General features: G+C 42.0%; 2 long non-coding RNA genes across 2 annotated transcripts in view; one reads left to right on the top strand and one right to left on the bottom strand.

Annotated features, from left to right (window-relative positions):
* The window catches only part of LOC148096947 (uncharacterized), a 34,050-nt gene that overhangs the window by 9,761 nt on the left and 2,376 nt on the right, over positions 1 to 21,913 (top strand). The window lies entirely within an intron of this gene.
* The window catches only part of LOC102776059 (uncharacterized), a 45,309-nt gene continuing 40,643 nt past the window's right edge, over positions 17,248 to 21,913 (bottom strand). The window contains exon 3 of the long non-coding RNA XR_015717038.1: positions 17,248 to 17,390. This is a non-coding gene — a long non-coding RNA (uncharacterized LOC102776059). The remainder of the gene's footprint in view (positions 17,391 to 21,913) is intronic.

The raw sequence follows: 21,913 nt of genomic DNA, 5'->3' as shown, positions 1-21,913 counted from the left end.
AAAAGGCGCTCTCTCTCCCAGAAAACACACAGTCGCAGAGAGAGTGCGTCACATGGCAACCATGGCAACATATTGCTGCCGCCTGAAACAACAGAAAACAGCTGTCAAACAAAACCCAAACAGTCCTGACCAGCCCTACATAGCCCCCACCTAAGGGGTCAGTCATCCCCGACAACCCCATTACCCAACACAAAGTCCTGCAAATGTCTAGGTGTCTTCTTTCGGCGCACCGGCCAATCTCGACCGCCAGGGGAAGAGTCACTCAGATCAGAACATGGAGTGCCACCAGCATCCCCTGCCCCGGCGGCTGCTGGACCACGCGGTCGGTACGGTGAGAGTCTGTCCTGGTGCAACACCACCATGCGCCCCGGGCCCGGCATGCGGATTCGGTACACCACTTCTGTTAGCCACTCCACGACCTCCACCAGCCCTTGCCAGTGACTGCGGAGCTTGGGGGACACTCCTCTCTTGCAAACCGGGCAGTAAACCCAAACCTTGTTGCCAGGCATGAAAGCTCCCCCTCGGCACCTGGTGTCGTAGGCTCTTTTCTGTCGTACTCCGGCGCTGGCCTGGGCCTGGCAGGTGTAGTCATGAACCACCTGCAGCCTCCTGTAGTAGTCCTTCTCTGACCCACCATCAATCTCTGGCTCGGGGGGGGGGGCCAACACCAAATCCACGGGTGTCCAGAGCTTCCGTCCATACATCAAGGTGGCATGCGTGCACTGGCTAGACTCCTGAACCACAGTCCGATACGACCAAAGGACCAGGGGCAGATGTCGGTCCCAATCCCGCTGGTGGTGGCTGGTGAGGATGACGAGCTGGGTGGCCAGCATACGGTTGAAGCGCTCGACTAAGCCGTCGCTTTGCGGGTGGAGCGGTTTGGTTCTTGTCCTCTCCACCCCCAGCAGCCGACAGATCTCCCCGAAGACCTTCGATTCGACCCCAAAACGGGTGAACATCTCCTCCACCAGTTTCTCTGCCGTCATAGTTGCAGTCTGATCCGGCACTGCGTAGGCCTCCAGCCACTTTGTGAAATAGTCCATGGCCACCAACACATACCAGTTCCCTAACTCTATGACGGTGAAAGGCCCTAGGACGTCCACTCCCACATGCGCCATCGGGGCCCCCACCAGGTACTGCTGCAGGGGGGCAGTGGAGCATTGAGTTGGGCCCTTCTGTGCCATGCAGGTGTCACAGCAGTGCACATGAAGTTCCACATCCCGTCAACAACCAGGCCAGTAGAACCGTCCCCTGAGACGGCGGAGAGTTTTGGCATTCCCATAGTGGCCGGCCCCCACCGAGCTGTGGACAAGCCTGATCACCTGCGACCGCAGCGACCGAGGCACCAACAGTTGCAGGAGATCTCTGCCCTGACTGGGGGCCCGCCATCTCCGGTGTAGGAGGCCGTCGTGGGTCTCCATATTGTTGTACTGGGAGTGGTAGGCCTTCACTTCAGGCCCCTGCCCTGACACCCCCGTCCAGTCTGGGCCCCCATCCAAACCAATGTCGTGTCAGCCTCCTGCTCCTGCTTCAGCTGCTGTGTGGTCAGTGGGAGCAATCCCCCTCCACAGGCCGTGGCCTGAGCAGTACCCACGCCCAGTGCCTGCTGGGCCTGCTCCTCCTGCCGCCGACAGCAGCGGCACTCGACAGCCATGCAGGGCCGTCTGGAGAGGGCATCAGCGTTGCCATGCTGTCGACCTGCCCGATGCTGGGTCTCAAAGTCGTAGTCCTGTTGGACCTCCAGTCAGCGGGCCACCTGACCTTCTGGGTGTTTGAAGTTCAGGAGCCAAGTTAGAGATGCATGGTCAGTGCGCAGGAGGAACTGGCAGTTGTGCAGGTATGGCCGGAAGTGCCGCACCACCAGCACTACGGCGAGCAGCTCCCGCCGAGTCACGCAGTAGTTCCTCTCGGCTCGCCCTAGAGCATGGCTGAAGTATGCCACCACTCGTTCTCCGGCCTCATCCTGCTGTGAAAGGACCACCCTGACTCCTACATTGCTAGTGTCAGTGTCCACAATGACAGGTTGTCGATTGTCGGGGTGGGCCAGGACTGGAGCTCTGGTGAGGGCCTCCTTCAGCTGTGCAAAAGCCGCAGCGCAGGCATCACCCCGGCCAAACGGCTAGCCCTTATCAGTCAGGCGGTGGAGAGGGCTGGCTATCGTCGCAAACCCCTTGATGAACCAGCGGTAGTAGGAGGCTAGGCCCAGGAAGCTCCGCAGTTCTTTGACGTTTGAGGGAGTCGGCCAGTCCCAGAACGCAGCCACCTTTGCGGGGTCAGTGGCAATACGTTGAGCGCTGATCACATGGCCCAAGAACATGGTCTCTCTCGCCAACAGCCGGCACTTTGCAGGGTAGAGCCGCAGCCCAGCTTGTCGGATGGCACTGAAGACCTCGCTCAGGTGGAACAGTGCACTGTCGAAGTTGCCACCGTGCACCAACAGGTCATCCAGGTACACAACACAGCGGCTACGAGGGATGTTCACGAGCACCCTCTCCATAAGCCTCTCAAACGTTGCTGGCACATTGCAGAGCCCGAATGGCATGACCCTGAACTGCCACAACCCCTGTCCGATGGTGAATGCAGTCTGCTTCGGGGGCTAGCTCCACCTGCCAGTAACCACTGCGTAGGTCAAGGGAGCTGAACCAGCTGGAGCTGGTAATGTAATCCAGGGCCCCGTCGATGCGCGGAAGCGGATACGAGTCCTTCTTGGTGACTGCATCGAGACGGCGAAAATCCACGCAGACCCTCGGGCTGCCATCCTTCTTTCCCACCAGGACCACGGGTGCTGCCCATGGGCTGTTGGACAGCTCAATCACCCCAGCCGCAGCCATCTCACGGATATTTTCCTCCGCCACCTGCCGTTTCCAGAGGGGCAGCCGGTGTGGGCGCAGATGAATGGGTTGAGCATCGCCGGTGTCAATGGTGTGCTGGACGAGCCCCGTCTGCCTGCAGTCTTTGTCACTGGCGGAAAAGATGTCCACGCAACGGTTTCTTCCCCCACATGTCAGTTCTCTCCCCCGTCACCGTCATCAGATGGATGTCGGTGGGTCACCAACCCATCACCAGCAGCCTGGACATTCCAGGGAGCACACCAGTTTGTATTAGGAAATGGTAGACCCTGTGTCCCCTCACTACCCCCCCGAGCACCACCTCAGCTCTTTCAGCCTCAAGGAGTGCCTCATGGACAGTTCGAGGCATGGCCCAGTGGACGTGTTGGCGCAATTGCTCTGGAAAAAGTCCTCGCAGAAAAGCATGCAGGCTAAGCTCCTCATGGGCTGCTGCTGGGAGCCACGACGAGCATACAGCAACATATTCTCTGCAAAGGTGCCCGGTTGGTCAGCTGCTCCCTGCTCTGATCAGTGGAGTGCCGCTGCCCGGGTTAGTCCATTTACATTTATGTCCAGATTAAACAGTGTGCATTCACTTGGTGCAACTGTTTTCTTCTTTCTTCTTGAAAGTTGGAGCTCTGGTTAATGTAGATGTGGTACTAAACTGCATGTGGTACTAAAATGCATATTGTTTTGAACTTTTTCCTTTTTGTCAATGTCACGTGGATAAGCATAAGAAAGATACACATTCACACCAAAGAAAGACCCTGAGGATCTTTTTGTCATGCTGAATTTTTAAAAATACTGCAACTGTGGCTTTGCCTGGAGGGCTACTTCTCTAACCTGGTCGATGTCTTCTTCTCTCTTATTTGCCCTATCATAACTCACCACCGTCCCTAAATCCAGTCTGCCCTTGCCCTTTACTCTACCACCACCATGAAAATGCTGTAGACAAAATCAAGTGAATTTTTTAGTGAGTTTCCCAAATATTTTGTAGCTGGGGGACCAACTTCTTCCCCCTTTGAGTGGGTCATAAAATTATTATGAATCTAGGTGTTTTTTTTCTCTCAGTTCTAAAAAGAAATTATTACCCAGAAAGCAGTTTGTGCAGAGCCTCTAGCTCTTCTTCAAGCCACTTTCCCAGGGAGTGGGAGTGAATGTGGGCATGAGGGATGATATTTTTGACACAGCTGTGTGCATGGTTGTATTGTCGATTTATGAATATTAATTGAGATTTGACACTATTATTGCCTGAAATGCATGCTGAAAGATGGCATCTTGCCCGTATCATCTACACCGCAATAAAAAGTTAAATTGGAGTGCTGCACCATATTCTTTATCTATGATTTATGCACTTTGCCATGACTGAAAATAGAGTCTAAGAATCTCAGGACAAAATAAAGTACGTATATGAAACTACATTCTCAAACTCTAAATATCTAACTCTAATGTCATACACAGGAAAATGGAGAGAGAAATTTTTCCAGAGTTAACATTATTTTCCTCTAAAAGAGTCATTTTCCCTCATTTTGGATTGTAATCATTTCGATTGGCCGCCAGAGTTGGAGCAAAAAAACAGAGGAAATTCCATTGGAGTAGTATGGCATGACCACGCCCACTATCCCGCAGTGGAACAGAGACAACTGTCAGCGGTGAGCCAGGTAAGTGAGTAAAGTGCTCAATAATGATTTGAATTTGAATTTAGGATAAAATGGGGGGTTTCTGTTTATCTGAAAGGTCTGTAAGTAAGATTACAGCTTGAGAGTTTGTGGGTCTTACATACTGCATAATTGGCAAGGTTGATGCTTACGTTAGCTTCTGCTAAATTAATATCGTTAGACTACTCACAGACAGCATTAAGGTATATATCACTAAACTAAGTTTAGCATTGCTCAATAGCTGCTTTAGGTAGTATAATTGACCAGGGTAGTGTGTTTTTAGCAAATCCAGTGCACCAATGTTTTATCCAAAAAAGGTCGGTGAGCACATGTGTTTTACTCCAAACTGAGTCATATGAAAATTGACTTTTTTACCTGATGTTCTGTTAGTAATATGTGTGTTTTATCGAGGATTGACGTTTGTGGATGTTTCACCTGTTCAGTTAGAAGGCACGCGTGGTTTACTCTGAATTGAGTCACATACACGACTGTTTTCGCCTGATCTTTGAATAGGAACATGTGTGTTTAATGGAGTGAATCTTGTATGTGTACTGCTGTTAGTTTAGCAAGCACGTGTGTTTTACTCTAATTGAAAAGCATACATGGTTGCAGTCTGCACAAGTGTGCAGTTTTAGATGTTTCTTAAGCCCTATGTGTTTTGTGTGTGCCTGTGTTTTGTTCAATTTTGTAAGTATTTGTAGTAAATCTAATTATTTAAAAATATCCTTTTCATATCATGAAGGATGCAAGCTGTGCATGTGAAGTGCAGAGAACAACAGAAGTGCATCAGTTTTGAGGGCCAGCTGACCTACAGATCATTTTTGGAATGCGGTGAGTAAAAAACGTCAACATTTCCTGTGTGTTTCATGGTGTGAATCAGTCAAGCTTTGGGGATGATGTTATAATAGCTGCTATACCAACTGTTTAGGTTTATTTTGATTAATTTATTTAATTTCACTTTCTTTGCCTTGTTCTGGTGTTTATTTCAAATGTATAATGCAATTTTATTATGTTTACAGTTGCCAAGAAGTTCAACATCCCGAACATATGGCTTCTCTAAGATACTTGATCTAATTGTGAAGGATATGAAAATCCTGGAGGGGATGGAATTACAATTGCCCTGCATGATGACCCAGTACATGGAACTATTGTCCAAGTTACTACTGACAACCTTGGTCTTCACTGTCTGTTTGGTTTTCTAGAGTCATTTAGTGCCAGATATTGTTGCCATTTTTGTCTTGCTGAGAAAGAGGACTTTCAGAAAGAGTTTACAGAGGATTCACCCAAGATAATCATGCAAACCAAGCACTTCATACTGAACATTGCCAAAAAATGGAGGCAAATCCCGGACTGCCTTATGTGATGGGTGTTAAACAGTCTTGGATTCTAAACTCATTGCAGTGCTTCAATACATGTGAAAATTTCTCTGTTGATATTATGCACAATATCTTGGAGGGAGTGGCACAATATGAAATGAAACTGATTATGTTACATGCAATAGATCAGTATACAACATCAAAGGAAGTGGACATGAGAATTAAGAGCTTTAACTATGGCTAAATGGAACAAAACAACAAACCACCTACAGTGAAGTTGGGAAAGGACTCAAATGACTTGGAGTTAAATGCCATCCAGTCCTGGTGTTTACATCGACATCTACTACTCATCTTTGGAGACTTAGTTTGTCCAAACGATCAGCACTGGTATTTGCTACTGCTGTTGTTTCAAATAGTGAATATTGTATTTTCAGCAGTGTTATCAAAAGGTATCACTATTTTCTTGAAACACCTGATTGCCAAACACCACAGGTTATTCAAAGGTTTTTTTCCACACAAGAAGCTACTACCAAAGCATCATTTCATGAAGCATTACTCTACATGTATACTTAAAACAGGACCACTTTTGCAAAGCTGGTGCATACGCAATGAAGCAAAACACAGCTTCTTTAAAAAAAAAACAATTGAAAAGTTTCAAAAATGTAATTAAAACATTGGCAACAAAACATCAAAGTCCTATTGCTTTCAGTTGGCAGACATTTGACCCCAAGAGACTGACCACTGGACCAGGTAAAATGCTTTCTTGAAATGCATTGGACTGGGGCTGCGAGATGACAGAGACTCTTCAGCTACCAATCAACACCAAGGTGTTAAATGTTAGATGGGCAAAACACCATGGAAATATTTATTGTGCAGATTTAGTTGTTTGTATAAAAGTCCATTGTGAAATGCCAAGTTCTACCATGTTGTTGTGAAGGATGAGAGGTTATTGTTGATTACTTTTGCACTGCAAACAGTCTCAATGAGCATTTCGATGATTTTCAAGTTCTGTGTAAAAGAGACGGACCTCATGTAATTCATGCCAAAGAGCTTTTCTGTTGTAAAGCATTTGATTTACAGGTGTCATACAGTCGTGGTGATTCCAGTTTTTATATTGTACCATACTGTTTCCTCTGAACAATAAAGGTGGCTGCTAAAACAAAAATGTATTTTTCTGGTTTATTTATTGTACCTTTAAAACCTTGCCATGAATGATTGTAATACAGTTACATAGTGAGTGAAATAAAGTTGATTTTTCTTCTATTTATAATTCTAGTCAAAGTAAAATTCTGCTCTATTGAGAATGAAATTAGGGTGGAGTTGTTTTTATTTTTTAGTAAACTGAGTAAATTATCATCATGTAGAGTAAAATATTTGCACTAAATAGAGTATATTTAACTCTGAAAGTATGTCTCTGCCATAAGAGTAGATTTTACTCCATTTAGACTGGGACCAAATACTGTCTTTCTTAGAGTAAAATTTTATTCAGTTTGAGTAAAATTTACTCAGTGAATTTTACTGTGTATCTATTTGCATGTAGCTTGGGCAGCTTTGTTTGTTGCTTAATTAAATTATGTACTTGAGCTTGTATTGGATAATTTTGTTCATTTGGGGACATTGTAGGTGTTAAAAAGAAAGCCAAAGCAAGCTGCTGAGTTGGTGGGGAAATTAGCAGTGGATTGTAAACGGAAGAAGAAGACCTATTGTAAATGACTACGTTTGATTTTGTGATGCGAGTGTCCATTGTGTATGTGGACTTGTATTTGTTAAATGCCATCACTTTCCATTATGTCAAAATATAAGCGTAGGGTAGTTGATGGTGGTGGAGGGTCTGCTGCCATAGCTTTATTATACTACTACTGCTAATAATAATTTGTTTAATTATTATATGTATACAAGCATGTTTGTTTTTTTGGTTTTTTTTAGCATTGCCCCATGGAAGTATAGTAGCTGACATAGGTTAGCTAGCCAGGCTGCTAACAGCCAAACATGATAAGCATTACTCTTCTGGATCCAGTTAAAATAATCTGAATATAATGAAAATATCTGAAAACTATACCTAAACTAAAATACAAATATCAAGTAAAAATGAGCAACAAAATGACAAATGTGGGTTAGATGAGTAAGATGTCGTTTTATAGAGTTAGTATTTTTCATTATGGTGTGAACAAGATGCGGATTAAATTATATGTGTAGACCTTTATTTTGCATAGACCTTTAATGTAAGTAGTTTCATGACTCGCTGGAAATCAGCCTAATCTTTTAAAAACTTGATATGGTGCTTCACCAGATGTAGAGTGAAATGTCCAGGTCTTTTACTAGTTTTTCTCAGTTTGTGCTGGTTAGTGTTGTGTGTGCAGTGTACCAAGTGTTTTTGAGCTTTTTAGATTAAAAGTGCTGAATAGTAAGATGAAATCAAAATGGTTAATTTAAAACAGAAGCTAAAACACTTAAACATCCTCATGTTTGGATTACAGTCATCGTTTGCTCCATTATCCAAGACCTCCAGTGTTGCTTTGTTGCTGACACGGGTTTTCCTTGGTTGTCAGGGATATCTATTTACATCTTGCTCCTGACATCGGACCGTTAAGGAGTCAGGCCATGATGATGCCTCTTAGGTAGACACCTTCATTTTTAACAGACATATAAAAAGTCTATCTGAGGCAGCCCAACAGGCGTGAAATGTGAAAGGAAGACATTCGAGGACAGAAAATGCAGAGGACTCAAATTACACTCCTCATCGCTTCACTACCTATCACTACTTAGTATAGTCACTGCTCTCCCAGACACCAAAATGCCTTTTAAACCATCACTTAATCCCACCTAATGAATTAGAATCCCCTTTTTTCTTTGCTGGGTAAGTAGGGCTTAACGGTAATTGAATGGGTACTACTACTCTGCATAATTTTTCTTAAGCTAAGAAAGGGAGAGGGTAAAAGGAAAGATATGTGAATTTAATGTGAGCTTACTAAGAGGAAACTGGCCTTGAGTCCACAAAATGATCTTAAGAGGAGGGGTGGGGGCTGTTCAATTCCTCCCTGTGCCACCCCGTTGCTGACCTTTTTGAAATGGACTTTAATGCATAAAGTGGAATAAAGCAGAATTAATCATGTGCAGGGACTAGGTCATGGACAGGGGTGTAACACAGATGGCTGAGTGGCACTGTTGGTGTGTGTGTAGCCTATATGTGGGCGGTGATCACGACCCACCCGCCCAAACATACACATTTTCACACACACACACACACACACACACACCTACACCTACCTATAGGTGTAATTCGCATTCTTTGTCAAACAAAAGTGGAGGCAAGGTGAATGTATACACACACACACACACACAGGCACACAGATAACCCACCCATTTAATCACCCTTTAGAGTTTGAAGAGTTTCAAAGGTTACCACTGCAGCTGTAGTCAACAGAAGATCTTTCTTTCACTTTTCTTTCTACTCAGTAACATGTCAACTTCACATGATACTTGTGATACATGGTAATTCAAAAACATATGAGAAAATATCTCCTTTGTATATGACTTAAAAGATGTGTTGCCAATATATTCGACATCTTCTGTTTGGGCACATAAAGGACCAATAGAATAATTGGCAGGGGTGGTCACAATTTTTTGGCTAGTCTTTGTGTCCCAGGAACAGTATCCTTTAGCTTCAGTGGGCATAAACCAAATCCAAAAACTTAACTTAAAGTCAAAGACAGAAGTGTTCTTCTGATTTAAGTTCTCAATATCTATTGCAATTGGATTTATTTTATTTTTTTCAGTTCATTAAAAGTCTACTGAAAACATCCAGAAAAAGTTGTTCACAGATGGACTTTTTCACTTAAACATGGAAGAAAAATTAACTAGGAGGTTTTTTGCCTAAGCACAATTTTTTTTATAAACAACATATTCGGAAACAAAGGACAAAGGCTACAAAATCCAGCTACTTTTAAGCTAATATAGCATTTCCTATAAGCCTACTGTTAATGTTAACAACACATAGTTTAAACAGGTCAACAAACTTAAAAAAACAATTAAAAAGTGAATCAAGATTAACACAGAATTGTTACGAATATCTATAAAATGTTTCTGTTTGGAAAACATTAGCTTTTAGCTTTATTAGAACATTAGGTTTCCTTTTAAACTATTGCTACATGGCAAACTTTAGCATTACCAGCTTTGATCTACTTCTTCCTTTCCTCTCCCATATCCCTGTGTGTGTGTGTGTGTGTGTATTGATGTGCCAGTTTTGGTGCATTGGTGGGACCTGGTGGTAATCACACACCTGCATTTGGTGACTTCAAGAGGCACTTTTTAAGCTTTAGTCTTCGATGGATTGTTAAATCAACATTTAGTGCAACCTGGCTCCTTGCCAGTGAATGTTTACACTTACCTGTGAGAGAGAGATTCACCTGCCTGTCATTGTGTTCTGGTTTGCCTGGAGAATTCGCGGACACAGAGTGGTGAGTTGTCCTTGTTTGGAGTGATGGAGAGAGAGTTGGAAATTTTTCGGAAACTGGGACTGTCACAGCTGTTTGATCTTTTGGAATTGCTGTGTTTTCACTGTAAATAAACGAACTGATCTTTGACTTGTAGCCCTGCCTTTGAGTCCTGCCTATACCAAGATCTTTTCAGGTGGTTTAGTCTTGGATTACTGTTATATTCACTAGAATGCTTTGTGTTCCAAATTAGTATTATGCTTCTTCTGTATTTCCATCTTTTCCTCTCATTCTCATGTTGGATTTGCTGCCAGAGTGATCATAGTTTTGTATTTTCAATTTTTGTTTCTTTTTCTTTTTTCAAATTCAGTTTAGTTTCCATAGTGGGGTTTCAGTTTAGTTTATTAGTTTCCGTGTTAGTTTTAGTCTTGTATATGTCAGAGGCAATAGAAATTAGAACATTAGAAAAACAACTGGAAAATTTGAATTTTTTTATTTTTTTTTTGAAAAACTCAGCACAGGTGTAACAAAGAAAAATGCAGAACCTTTTTGAAAATGGTTGTCTCCCAGTTTTCCACACATCCAGTCTCAGTAAACACGTCCATCAGTGCCCCATCAGGCAAGATGTAGTAAAGGTTTTACACAGCTTTTTGCACTTCAGTGGCTGTAGCTCAGGAGGTAGAGCAGGTCATCTGCTAATCGGACAGTTGGTAGTTTGATCTCTGGCTCCCCCTGGTCTGCATGTCAAATATCCTTGGGCAAGATATTAGCCCCATGTTGCTCTCCGATGCATCCATTGGAGTGTAAATGGGAGTTAGAAAGCGCTAAGAAGAAGTCCATTACCAAAAATAAGGGTCTTTCCTTTTTTTAATTTTTATTCTAATTAACTAAAATGAGTTTTTCACATCTAGTTTTCATTTTTAGTTTAGTTTTAGTTAGCTATATAAATCTTGCTAGCTATAGTACCTAAGTGGTAAAACAAAATGCTACTGCATGAAATTATGGTTCAGCCCAATGCATAGAGTGACCTAATGCATAGATATTTTGGAGATAAAGATCATAGTGGTTGTGCAATCACTTTTTGTTAATCACTTATTTAACTTTGGGAAGATTAACAAAAGTGTTGTTTTGGGCATAGATGTGCCGATATAACTTTAAATACTTAAATACGACAGCTTTTTTTCTGTTATGAAAAGGACAATTTTAGTTTTTTAGCTTTAATTCAATTCAATTCAATTCAATTTTATTTATATAGCGCCAAATCACAACAAATGTCGCCTCAAGGCGCTTCATAGATACAGAGAAAAGCCCAACAATCATATGACCCCCTATGAGCTTTAGTATCCTATTTCCACATGGGAATTATAATGTGTTATGTATAGCCTGACAGAATAAAATTCCAAAAATTCCAAAAATTGTTCCTGATACTAACACTGACAGTGCTAGAGTCACTCATTTTTAACGGCTAGGTGCCGTTCTGGTTTTCTTGCAGTTGCTGGAGAAGAATTGTTGCTGTTCTAGTCAGTCTGTGTATCCAGGCTGGCTTCCTCGCTCTGCTATTAATACACAGCAAGTCTCTGTTTGAGGGCCTGCCAGACATCTCTGAAGTGTCACTGATGAAATAATGCTAATGTCTCACCTCCTGCACTTTGTTCAGTCCCACCTCTTGCTGTCATTCATTGCGTGTAAATTCCATGTGCACAATGGAAACATTTACAACTTTAGCCTGGGTGTGAGTGAAAAGACATTTGGCTAGATTGTTGTTTTCTCTTGTTCCTGATACTACCACTGACAGTGCTAGAGTCACTCATTTTTAAATTCTTCGTGTAGTGGCTTTAGTTCTAGTTTCTCTCAAACAATTGTCAAACCTGATAAACCAAACTTTACCAAACTAGATCTCTATAACTGGTTTCAACAAGTTAGTCAATAGGCCAAAACATTTTGAAGTCAGACTAAAGACACCCTTCTCCTTAAGCCACAAAATTTGCAAAGCCATTTGACTAAAATAATATGCAGCATCCATAATATGAAGAAAAGCATTTCAACTATGTTTAGAACAGGTATAAGAAATTGGATTCAATGATATGAATGATTAAAGTATATTAACCTTAGTAGAAGTCAAATTATTTATTTTGTATTTTATTAGTTTGATGTATTTATGTTTTTTTTTTTGTTGTTTCTTTTTTACTTTTTAATTTTAATGTTTTGGGAGCAATAATTCAGAATGAAAATGCATTCAGTTTTCTGTCATTTATAATTTATGGAAAAGCTAATGAGAAAATCATTTGATAAATGTATCTGCCAGCATTTCTGTTCTTCATTGGGCAGCCCCTTCTCAACAAGAAAACATCATCTCTGCAAGTGTACTTTATGTAAATGGTTTTACTATGGTTGCATAAATACCATTACTGAGAACTTTGCTTTGCATGCACTTATGTCACTATTGCCGTTTCTGGCTTTAAAATCTTTGGAGAGTTTGGAGTGATTCTCCAGACTAATCTGTCATCAAAGGGGAAATAACTAATTTTTCAGGCTAGAACTGAAAAGCTGCTAATGAAGATATCACACAGTTTTTTCTGTTAAATCCAAAGTGTTCAAACTATGTAATGCCAAAGGTAATTTGAGTTGATGAGTTCAGTTCATGTGTGTGTTCCCAGTTGGAGTGTATGACTTGGTGTTGTTAACATTTCAGTATTCAGGTGAACAGCTGAAGCAGTTGGCTGAAAGTGAGGAGGGCTGCCGGTGTATCTCTCCTCTGATCTGGCAAAGCCTCAGGGTTAGAGATATGAGTAGAGGGCTCGCCGGTGTAGCTCTGAGACCCAGTCAGTCTCTGAGGGTGAGAAAATCTGGACTCGACCCAGTGGGAGTTGAGCAGGGGTGGGCCATAACACTTCAAATACTGTGTAAGGGTTATGTGATCCTCTCAGCACAAGAGAGCCACTCCGGCATGAATGTGAGCAACTGAGAAAGGAAAGGACAGTCAGTGAGTGAAAGGGAAGAATAAGGACAAGCAGGAGGAGAGAAAGAAAGCAGCAGAAGTCATAAAGAATAAATCACTAAGCTAAATGAACAAGGGAATGAATGAAAAATGAGAAGATGGGGCAGAACAGAATGTGTAGAGAAGTCAGTCAGATAAAAAGAAAAGGAAGTAGGAGATTCAGGAAGGGCAGGGGGAGACACAGAGAGGGAGAGGCAGAGAATTGAGTGTTCAGCTTTGTAAGTAATGGCAGCACTGCAACCTTAATGCGGTGGTGCTCTGCGCTGTGTGTGTCTGAGAATGTGCACTTTTGTCTCTTTATGAATGAAGTTAAAAGTGTGTACTATCTGTGTGTGTGTAATTGTGCATTGCAGGAGTAATGGAGACATATGCATTTTTGTGTACACATATGGTTATACGAAGCAGAGGTCATGTAGCAAGCAGCAAGTGCCAGTATGTCCGCAATGCACAGTAGTGAAAGATGCTGTAAAAGAAAAAGGAAAAAAGGCTGGGAGCTCTTCCTCCTTTTCATCTGCCTGCCAGCTCAAATCAGTGCCGGCCTCTTCATCAGATGTGACAGTCACAACCGTCAGAGTCCATGCTAAAATAGCTGCCACACGGCCGTTACAAGCCTCAGTGGCAGAGCTCTGCTTACAGCAGCTGACAGAATCACATTTCTGCACCGGCCAAAGGGGGTGGAAGAGAGTGAAGGAGGTGGAGGAAAGGGAAAAAAGGAGAAAAAGCCAGGGAGATAGAAGATGGTGGGAAGAGGGTGGCTGGGCAATGTTGTTGTTGTTTTTGTAATCGCATGCATCTTATGCTGCTGCATTTAACTGTTTATAAGCTCAACTGAAACCACATGTCAAGAAGGTGTTGACACTTATAATTCTAATCTTATACTGTCATGCAGCATCATCTCATAAAGGTGGAACAGTCACAACAAATAGCAAAAACTCATAGTCAGTTATCATAGATTCGAAACTTGCCCAACTTTAGAGAATTAAAAATAATGTTTACAACCCAAAATAAACAGTTGGCCACTGTGCATAGTTTCCACCTTCATATTATATGTACAGTGAGTGAATTTTTTTGCTGCTTTTCCGCAGCCCTTTAAGCTTTACCAGTATCCTAACAGGTGAGTTATAAAAGGAATCCAGATGTTGGAGCCTAAGGTGATTGGCTCACTGGTGGATTCTGCCATTAAAGGAATTGTTTTCTTCACTTTCACATTTTTCAGCCCTGTAGGGTGCTCCTAGCTTGCCCAAGAGGTCACTAGTGGTATGGCAGAAAAAAAGTGTCATTTTCTATGTAAAAGTAAAACTGTAAGCCTGATGAGAGGATGCCTCAAGGTCAATGAATGTTTTTTTAATATTATACATTATTGATTTATCATTTTCATTTTATGTTAATAATATTTCTCCTGCATGTGGAAAGGTGATTTTTATTTTCATTCATTATTTTCTTTTGACATCCACAAAAACCAAAACTTGATGTGACAGATTGTCCTCTACATAAACCGACCCTCTGACAAATGCAATTCTATTCAAATTAACTGACTTCATTGTTATGGTTTGCCATTGTATTAACAGAGCCAGGGCTCAGACCTGGATCACTCAATATCTTTATATTGAAAGAGCAATGTTACGCAAACAAAAGTGCAGATTTTCTTCTGCTGAAAACAAGACACATTCCAGTGCTGCATCTGTCATACACTTCTGTAAACAATAACACTCAGTGAGAGTGAACCTAAAATCCTTCCCACAAAGAGTATTATAGACATTTGATAAAAAATACAATAGGCACTTCCAGTTTAATAAAGCTGCTTATTAAACTTCTCACTGATGGCTTTTTATATTCAACTTTTGTCCTAAAAAAAAACAACAACAGTGCTAAATATAAAAATAAGGAATCTGAATTTTATTTTTATGACTTATGTTATGCATTCATCGTAGCTTAAATGCAGGGTAGACAGCAAGATTAAAAGCAGGTGTTTCAACCTTTCTGCAGTGGCATCTCTGCAGCATCTGACCTCCGAACTTTAAAGCCCTCTCCCAAGCTGGCGCCCTTAAAGCCTAGTCTGCTTCTCTAGGGAATTTTGTCAAGTGCAGGTGTACTCTATAATTCGTGCAGCCCTTTATTACTCCCATATATCCAGATCCTTCAAGCGGCCAAATGCTGCTGATTCTAACTTTACTGTCTCAAATGTTCCATAGCCTTCCTTTAAAAAGCTCAGCAGTTATGCTTCCTTGGAAGTCTTATATCCACCGCAGCATTCGCTTTTTTTATAGTGGTAGGTCAACTTCACTTTGCTTGCCGTCACATGTTCTAGTGTAAATGAATATATACTAGGACTGGGCAATATATCGAGTTTTTAAATATATCGATATATTTTTATACGAGATAAGAGATGTGACAATATCATTTATAACGACATAGTCTATGTTACATTATAATTATACTTGTGGAACCGCAAGTTTGCCTCTCTTTCGTCCACTTTTGTCTCTACGCTGCGTTACTCTGCCTCGCCTCACTCCTTCACTGAACACAACTCCCCCTCCCCCATCACTTCACCTGCAGGTAACGACAAGATAGACACAGCAGCTATCAAAGAGGAGCTGGTCGGTAAAAAGAAAACATTTGGAGATTACTATTTTAGTGCTGCAGCGTTACTCTCATTAAAATGACATTAACGCCATAACTGTATTAATGCGGCAACTCTCTGTTAACGAGTTACTGCGGATCGCCCCGTGCGTTGGGCTGCACGGCGTCAATGTGTTGCGGTTAGCGTTAGCGGTTACCTCATTAACGTGTTGCTAGCACTACTAGTATTTTCACCATTTCCAACAGCGCCATAAAGTGCAAAATGACGAGTGTGTGAAACTGTGTGCTGTATCCCGGACCGCGAAGTCTCCCAACCTCCTGCCCCGAAACAAACTACCTTACAAAACTCGTATACCATGTTTTTCGGACTATAACCTAACACTAAAATCATTTCAATTTCTCAAAAATTGACAGTGTGCTGTATGTAGTTCTGGTTGTGCTTACTGACCGCGAACCGATTTTATGTGGTACACGGCACTCAGCAACCTGTCAAAAATGCTTTAGTACAACTTTGGTAAGCTATGAAGCCGCACCGCTTGATGGATTGTTGGAGCATTACGGCTAGCATAGTCAGGAGCCTCGCGGAGTAATGCATACTGTGCTTCAACGTAATATTACCGTATTGTGTGCGTATAAGGACCACAAATGGCACCTGTAAGAGACATGGTTACGAAGCGGATTTCAAACTCAAGGCTGTCAGTCACGCAGTAGAACTTGGGAACAGAGCAGCTGCGAAATCTGTCTGTCTTTGTTATTATGCTCAGCAACTTTTTAGTTTACATGTTGACTGCACAATTGTGAGCGTTTTGTTATGCACAAAAACAACATTGTTTTATTTTATAAGATATGAATTTTAGGCCATATCGCCCAGCCCTAATATATACAATTAGACTATATGGGATTAATTCAGGGCAGCACAGTGGCATGGTGGTTAGCACTGTTGCCACACAGCAACAAGGTCCTGAGTTCAATTCCACCATCGCCTCAGCTTGAGGAGAGGTTAATTGATTAATCCAAATTGCCCATAGCTGTGAATGTGAGCGCAAATGGCTGTCTTGTCTCTGTGTGTTAGTCCTGCGACAGACTGGTGACTTGTCCAGGGTGTACCCTGCCTCTCGCCCTATGACAGCTGGGATAAGCTCCAGAACCCCTGCAACCCTGAAAAGGATAAGCGGAAGCAAATGGATGGGATTAAATCTTTTTTTTGGAAATAAAAATAAATATCTATCAGCAGGTATACGATTAAATCCAAAACTGGATATAAATTAAGAAATAACAGTCTGGGTACAATAATAGCATCTACAAATTGAACAGCAGTCCTGGAATTATCTTTCAATTCAATTCAATTTTATTTATATAGCGCCAAATCACAACAAAAGTCGCCTCAAGGCGTTTCATAGATACAGAGAAAAACCCAACAATCATATGACCTCCTATGAGCAAGCACTTTGGCGACAGTGGGAAGGAAAAACTCCCTTTTAACAGGAAGAAACCTCCGGCAGAACCAGGATCAGGGAGGGGCAGCCATCTGCTGCGACCGGTTGGGGTGAGAGAAGGAAGACAGGATAAAAGACATGCTGTAGAAGAGAGACAGAGGTTAATAACAGATGTGATTCAATGCAGAGTTGTCTATTAACACATAGTGAGTGAGAAAGGTGACTGGAAAGGAAAAACTCAATGCATCATGGGAATTCCCGGCAGCCTACGTCTATTGCAGCAATACTAAGGGAGGATTCAGGGTCACCTGATCCAGCCCTAAGTATATGCTTTAGCAAAAAGGAAAGTTTTAAGCCTAATCTTAAAAGTAGAGATAGTGTCTGTATCCCAAATCCCAAAATGGAAGCTGGTTCCACAGAAGAGGGACCTGAAAACTGTAGGCTCTCCCTCCCATTCTACTTTTATATACTCTAGGAACAACAAGCAGTTCTACCTCATTAGTTCTAATAGGGTGATATGGTACTACAAGGTCATTAAGATAAGATGGGGCCTGATTATTTAAGACCTTGTATGTGAGGAGCAGGGTTTTGAATTCAATTCTGGATTTAACAGGAAGCCAATGAAGGGAAGCCAAAACAGGAGAAATATGCTCTCTCTTTCTAGTCCCTGTCAGTACTCTTACTGCAGCATTTTGGATTAACGGCTTTTCTTATGTTATGTTCGAACATAAGAGTGTCCATAAGTACACGTGGCACCAGGACGCTCTAGGCCGTAGATCGATGATCGATTTTGTAATCGTATCACCAGACCTGCGACCATATGTTCTGGACACTCGGGTAAAGAGAGGGGCTGAGCTGTCAACTGATCACCACCTGGTGGTGAGTTGGATCAGGTGGCGGGAGAGGACACTGGACAGACCCGGTGCACCTAAACGCGTAGTGAGGGTGTGCTGGGAACGTCTAGCAGAGGCCCCAGTCCCCGAGATCTTCAACGCACACCTCCGGCAGAGCTTCAACAGCATTCCGAGGGAGACTGGGGACATTGAGTCCGAATGGACCATGTTCAGCGTCTCCATTGCCGAAGCTGCTGCATTGAGCTGCGGCCGCAAGGTGGTTGGTGCCTGCCGTGGTGGTAATCCCCGAACCAAATGGTGGACACCAAAGGTGAAGGGAGCCACCAGGCTGAAGAAGGAGTCCTATCGGGCTTGGTTAGCCTGTGGAACTCCGGAGGCAGCCGACAGGTATCGACAGGCCAAGCGGAATGCGGCTCGGGCAGTGGCTGAAGCAAAAACTCGGGTGTGGGAGGAGTTCAGAGAGGCCATGGAAAAAGACTTTCGGACTGCCTCGAAGAGATTCTGGCAAACCGTCAGGCATCTCAGGAGGGGAAAGCGGTGCTCTACCTGCACTGTGTATAGTGCTGGCGGAGCGCTGCTGACGTCGACTGAGAAAATTTTCAGGCGGTGGAAGGAATACTTAGAGGACCTCCTTAATCCCACTGACACGTCTTCCAAGGAGGAGGCAGAGTCTGGGGATGAGGGGAATGACCCGCCAATTTCCGGGGGCAAGGTCACTGAGGCAGTTAAACAACTCCTTGGTGGCAGAGCCCCTGGTGTTGATGAGGTCCGCCCCGAGTTCCTGAAGGCTCTGGACATTGTGGGGCTGTCCTGATTGAAAAGCTGAATTTGAGTGAACAAAATTCATTGTCTTATCCATATACACACACAATAGCACCCCCTCTCGCTCAGTTTTTTCATTTGCGCAACTCTCTGTAACGGTGTACAGAGAGTTGAGCGTACGAAGCAGAGAATGTTGTGAGCGCAAGCAACAAATTGCGAGCAAGCGCAAATGAAAAAACTGAGCGAGAGGGGGTGCTATTTTGTATGTATATGGATAAGCGCAAACACTGAAATACGTTTTTTGCACGCAGCAATGAATTTTGTTCACTCAAATTCAGCTTTTGTACGCTCAAAATAAATTTCTCCTCAAAATGCAACACTTGCACCTGCAATTTTTTTTTTACATGCGCTCAAATTTTTTTTACGTGTGCTCAGAATAGTGGCACAAAAATAACGCCATAGTGTGGAAGCAATTTTCCACACCAGCTTATTAATCAACCAAAGACCAAGACAGACTTTTAATTCATTTGAAACCATGGGCCTTACACAGTTTCTGTCTAATTTCTCAAAATTTTTTATCTGATTTAGCCTTCAGTTAATCCAAAATGCTGCAGCCAGAGTGCTGACAGGCACTGGAAAGCGAGAGGATATCTCTCTTATTTTGGCTTCACTTCATTGGCTTCCTGTTAAATCCAGAATTGAATTCAAAATCCTGCTCCTCACATACAAGGTCTTAAATACTCAGGCTCCATCTTATCTTAATGACCTTATAGTAACATATCACCCCATTAGAGCACTTTGCGTTCACACTGCAGGCCTACTTGTTGTTCCTAGAGTATTTAAAAGTAGAATGGGAGGGAGAGCCTTCAGTTTTTAGGCCTCTCTTCTGAGGAACCAGCTTCCATTTTGGATTCGGGAGATGGACACTATCTCTACTTTTAAGATTAGGCTTAAAACTTTCCGACCAACTGGCCGCTCCTCCCTGAGCCTGGTTCTGCCGGAGGTTTCTTCCTGTTAAAAGAGAGTTTTTCCTTCCCACCTTCGTCAAAGTGCTTGCTCATAGGGGGTCATATGATTGTTGGGTTCTTCCCTGTATGTAATATTGTAGAGTCCACCTTACAATATAAAGTTCTTTGAGGCAAAATAAAAGTGTGTTGTATGCGTATGGAATGTTAAGCTGTTGTTTTTATTTATCAATCCTGCTGTCCCATGCTTTTAAACTCATCACCACTGTTGCTTAATCATTTTGTTGTCTGCCTTCTGCAACCCAATCATGCTCTGTTCCATGTACTTTAAATCTCCTATCCTACTTTGTGCTGTTGTTAGAAACCAATCTGCTATTTAGCTTTATAGGAGTCTGCCTTATTATTTATGTCAATATTATAAATTCTGTTCACTTTTTTAAAATGCTTTCTTCCTATAAACTTGTTATCCGATACTATTAAAATCCTCAAAAAAGACATCAAAAACACAAATAGAATTCCAGTTCAGTGGTTGGAATTAGTGGAGGTAATGCTTAGTAGAAAAGAGCTGGGTATAGCTACCAGCAGAAATACCTCAATCTTTAAGCATGAACAAAAACAGTTTAGTTATATAAAAAGTTCAACTTATGAGGTGGAAAATATCCATAGAGACCGTAGCAGGGCTGGAAACATATAAGAATGCTAATATGGGAGAATATGGGAACTGACTTACTTTTAGATTTGGTCTCACGTTGACACTGAAAGATAGCCAGCCCAGGAGGTTACTGTTTGGTTCTACCACAACAAGCACATGAACATTTATTAATCTATCTATCCACTATTTGGCACTGGCCACAAGGCCTCAGAAAAGTTTCTGCTGTTTTAGGTCAGCCTGCGAGACCAGTTCCAACCTTTTATTCAATGAATGAACAACATGGAACAACTACTTATAATAAAAAAAAAAACAGCTATGAGAAAAAATTACAGGACTTAAAACAAGACTTGATCAAATTAACATGGAACTTGTGAAGCTGAAACCACCAAAAAAAGAAAATAAATCAAAACATAGAAAATAAAATAATATAAATAAAATAAATAATTATGACCTGCCTTATTAAAACAAATCCATAAGTAATGTTAGGAGCAGATTGATGCAACTATTTACTTTTAAATAAATTATATTTGCCAATCAAAAGAATCATCTAGCTGAGAGGTTCACCCCTAATACTAAAATCCTGGCACAGTCTCACCGCACTCTTGTCACAGGTGCATTTAAAGTTTTCTCTCCCGAGTCATATGTTTAGTTAAGATCAGTATGAAAACTGTTTCCAGATATCTGTTTAATGCTCACAAGAGACCTTACAGTATAGAGATTTTGATTTTACATATCTTCCATATCTTTTATGTAATATATACTGTTACATTGATGGATGCTTACAATAAACATGATGACATCAGTCTATGTGCAAGTAACCCCAGTCAGCCAAAAGTTTAGACAAAATTCCCACCCACCCGATATTCAAAAGGGAAGCCAATTAGAAGAAAGTCTACTTAATGGGAAGATGGCCTCAAAAGATGAAGAGCTAAAAATAAAAATATAGAGTGGAAAACGATAAGCCCAAAATTGGGGTTTCAGCAAACAGTTGTGGTAGTCACTGAGGGTGATTCTTACGCACATTCATTAAAGGACCCAATGATAGCTTGGTTAATTATTTATACAGCAGCATTTGACCACATCATGGTATAATTTTCATTTTCTTTCCACATGATAATTCCTTGTATTTAACATAAAATATCTGCACAAGGTCTACAAAACATAATTACAGAAAATTTCTGTATTTTTACATGACAGTGAATTTTCATTGTATTGCAGTTTATTGTGGAATATTTTCCACAGTGTAGACTTTAATACATTATAGGTATTGTCTTTGTATGTCATGGTCCTGCTTCTTTGACCCAGAGTTTTTGTACTTATTTTTGTTTAAGAGAATAGTGTTGGACTACCGAATGTTATTTTCTAGGTTATCTTGAGTTTTGGGTTTGAGCTTCTGTTCTTTGTTTCTGTTCTAGTTTCTGAACGTGTCAC

The sequence above is a fragment of the Neolamprologus brichardi genome, chromosome 20 (genome assembly GCF_056152115.1).
Source record: "Neolamprologus brichardi isolate AB-2024 chromosome 20, ASM5615211v1, whole genome shotgun sequence".
Lineage (NCBI taxonomy): Eukaryota > Metazoa > Chordata > Actinopteri > Cichliformes > Cichlidae > Neolamprologus > Neolamprologus brichardi.
The sequence above is the reverse complement of the archived record's forward strand: the minus strand, read 5'-3'. Positions and strand labels throughout refer to the sequence as shown.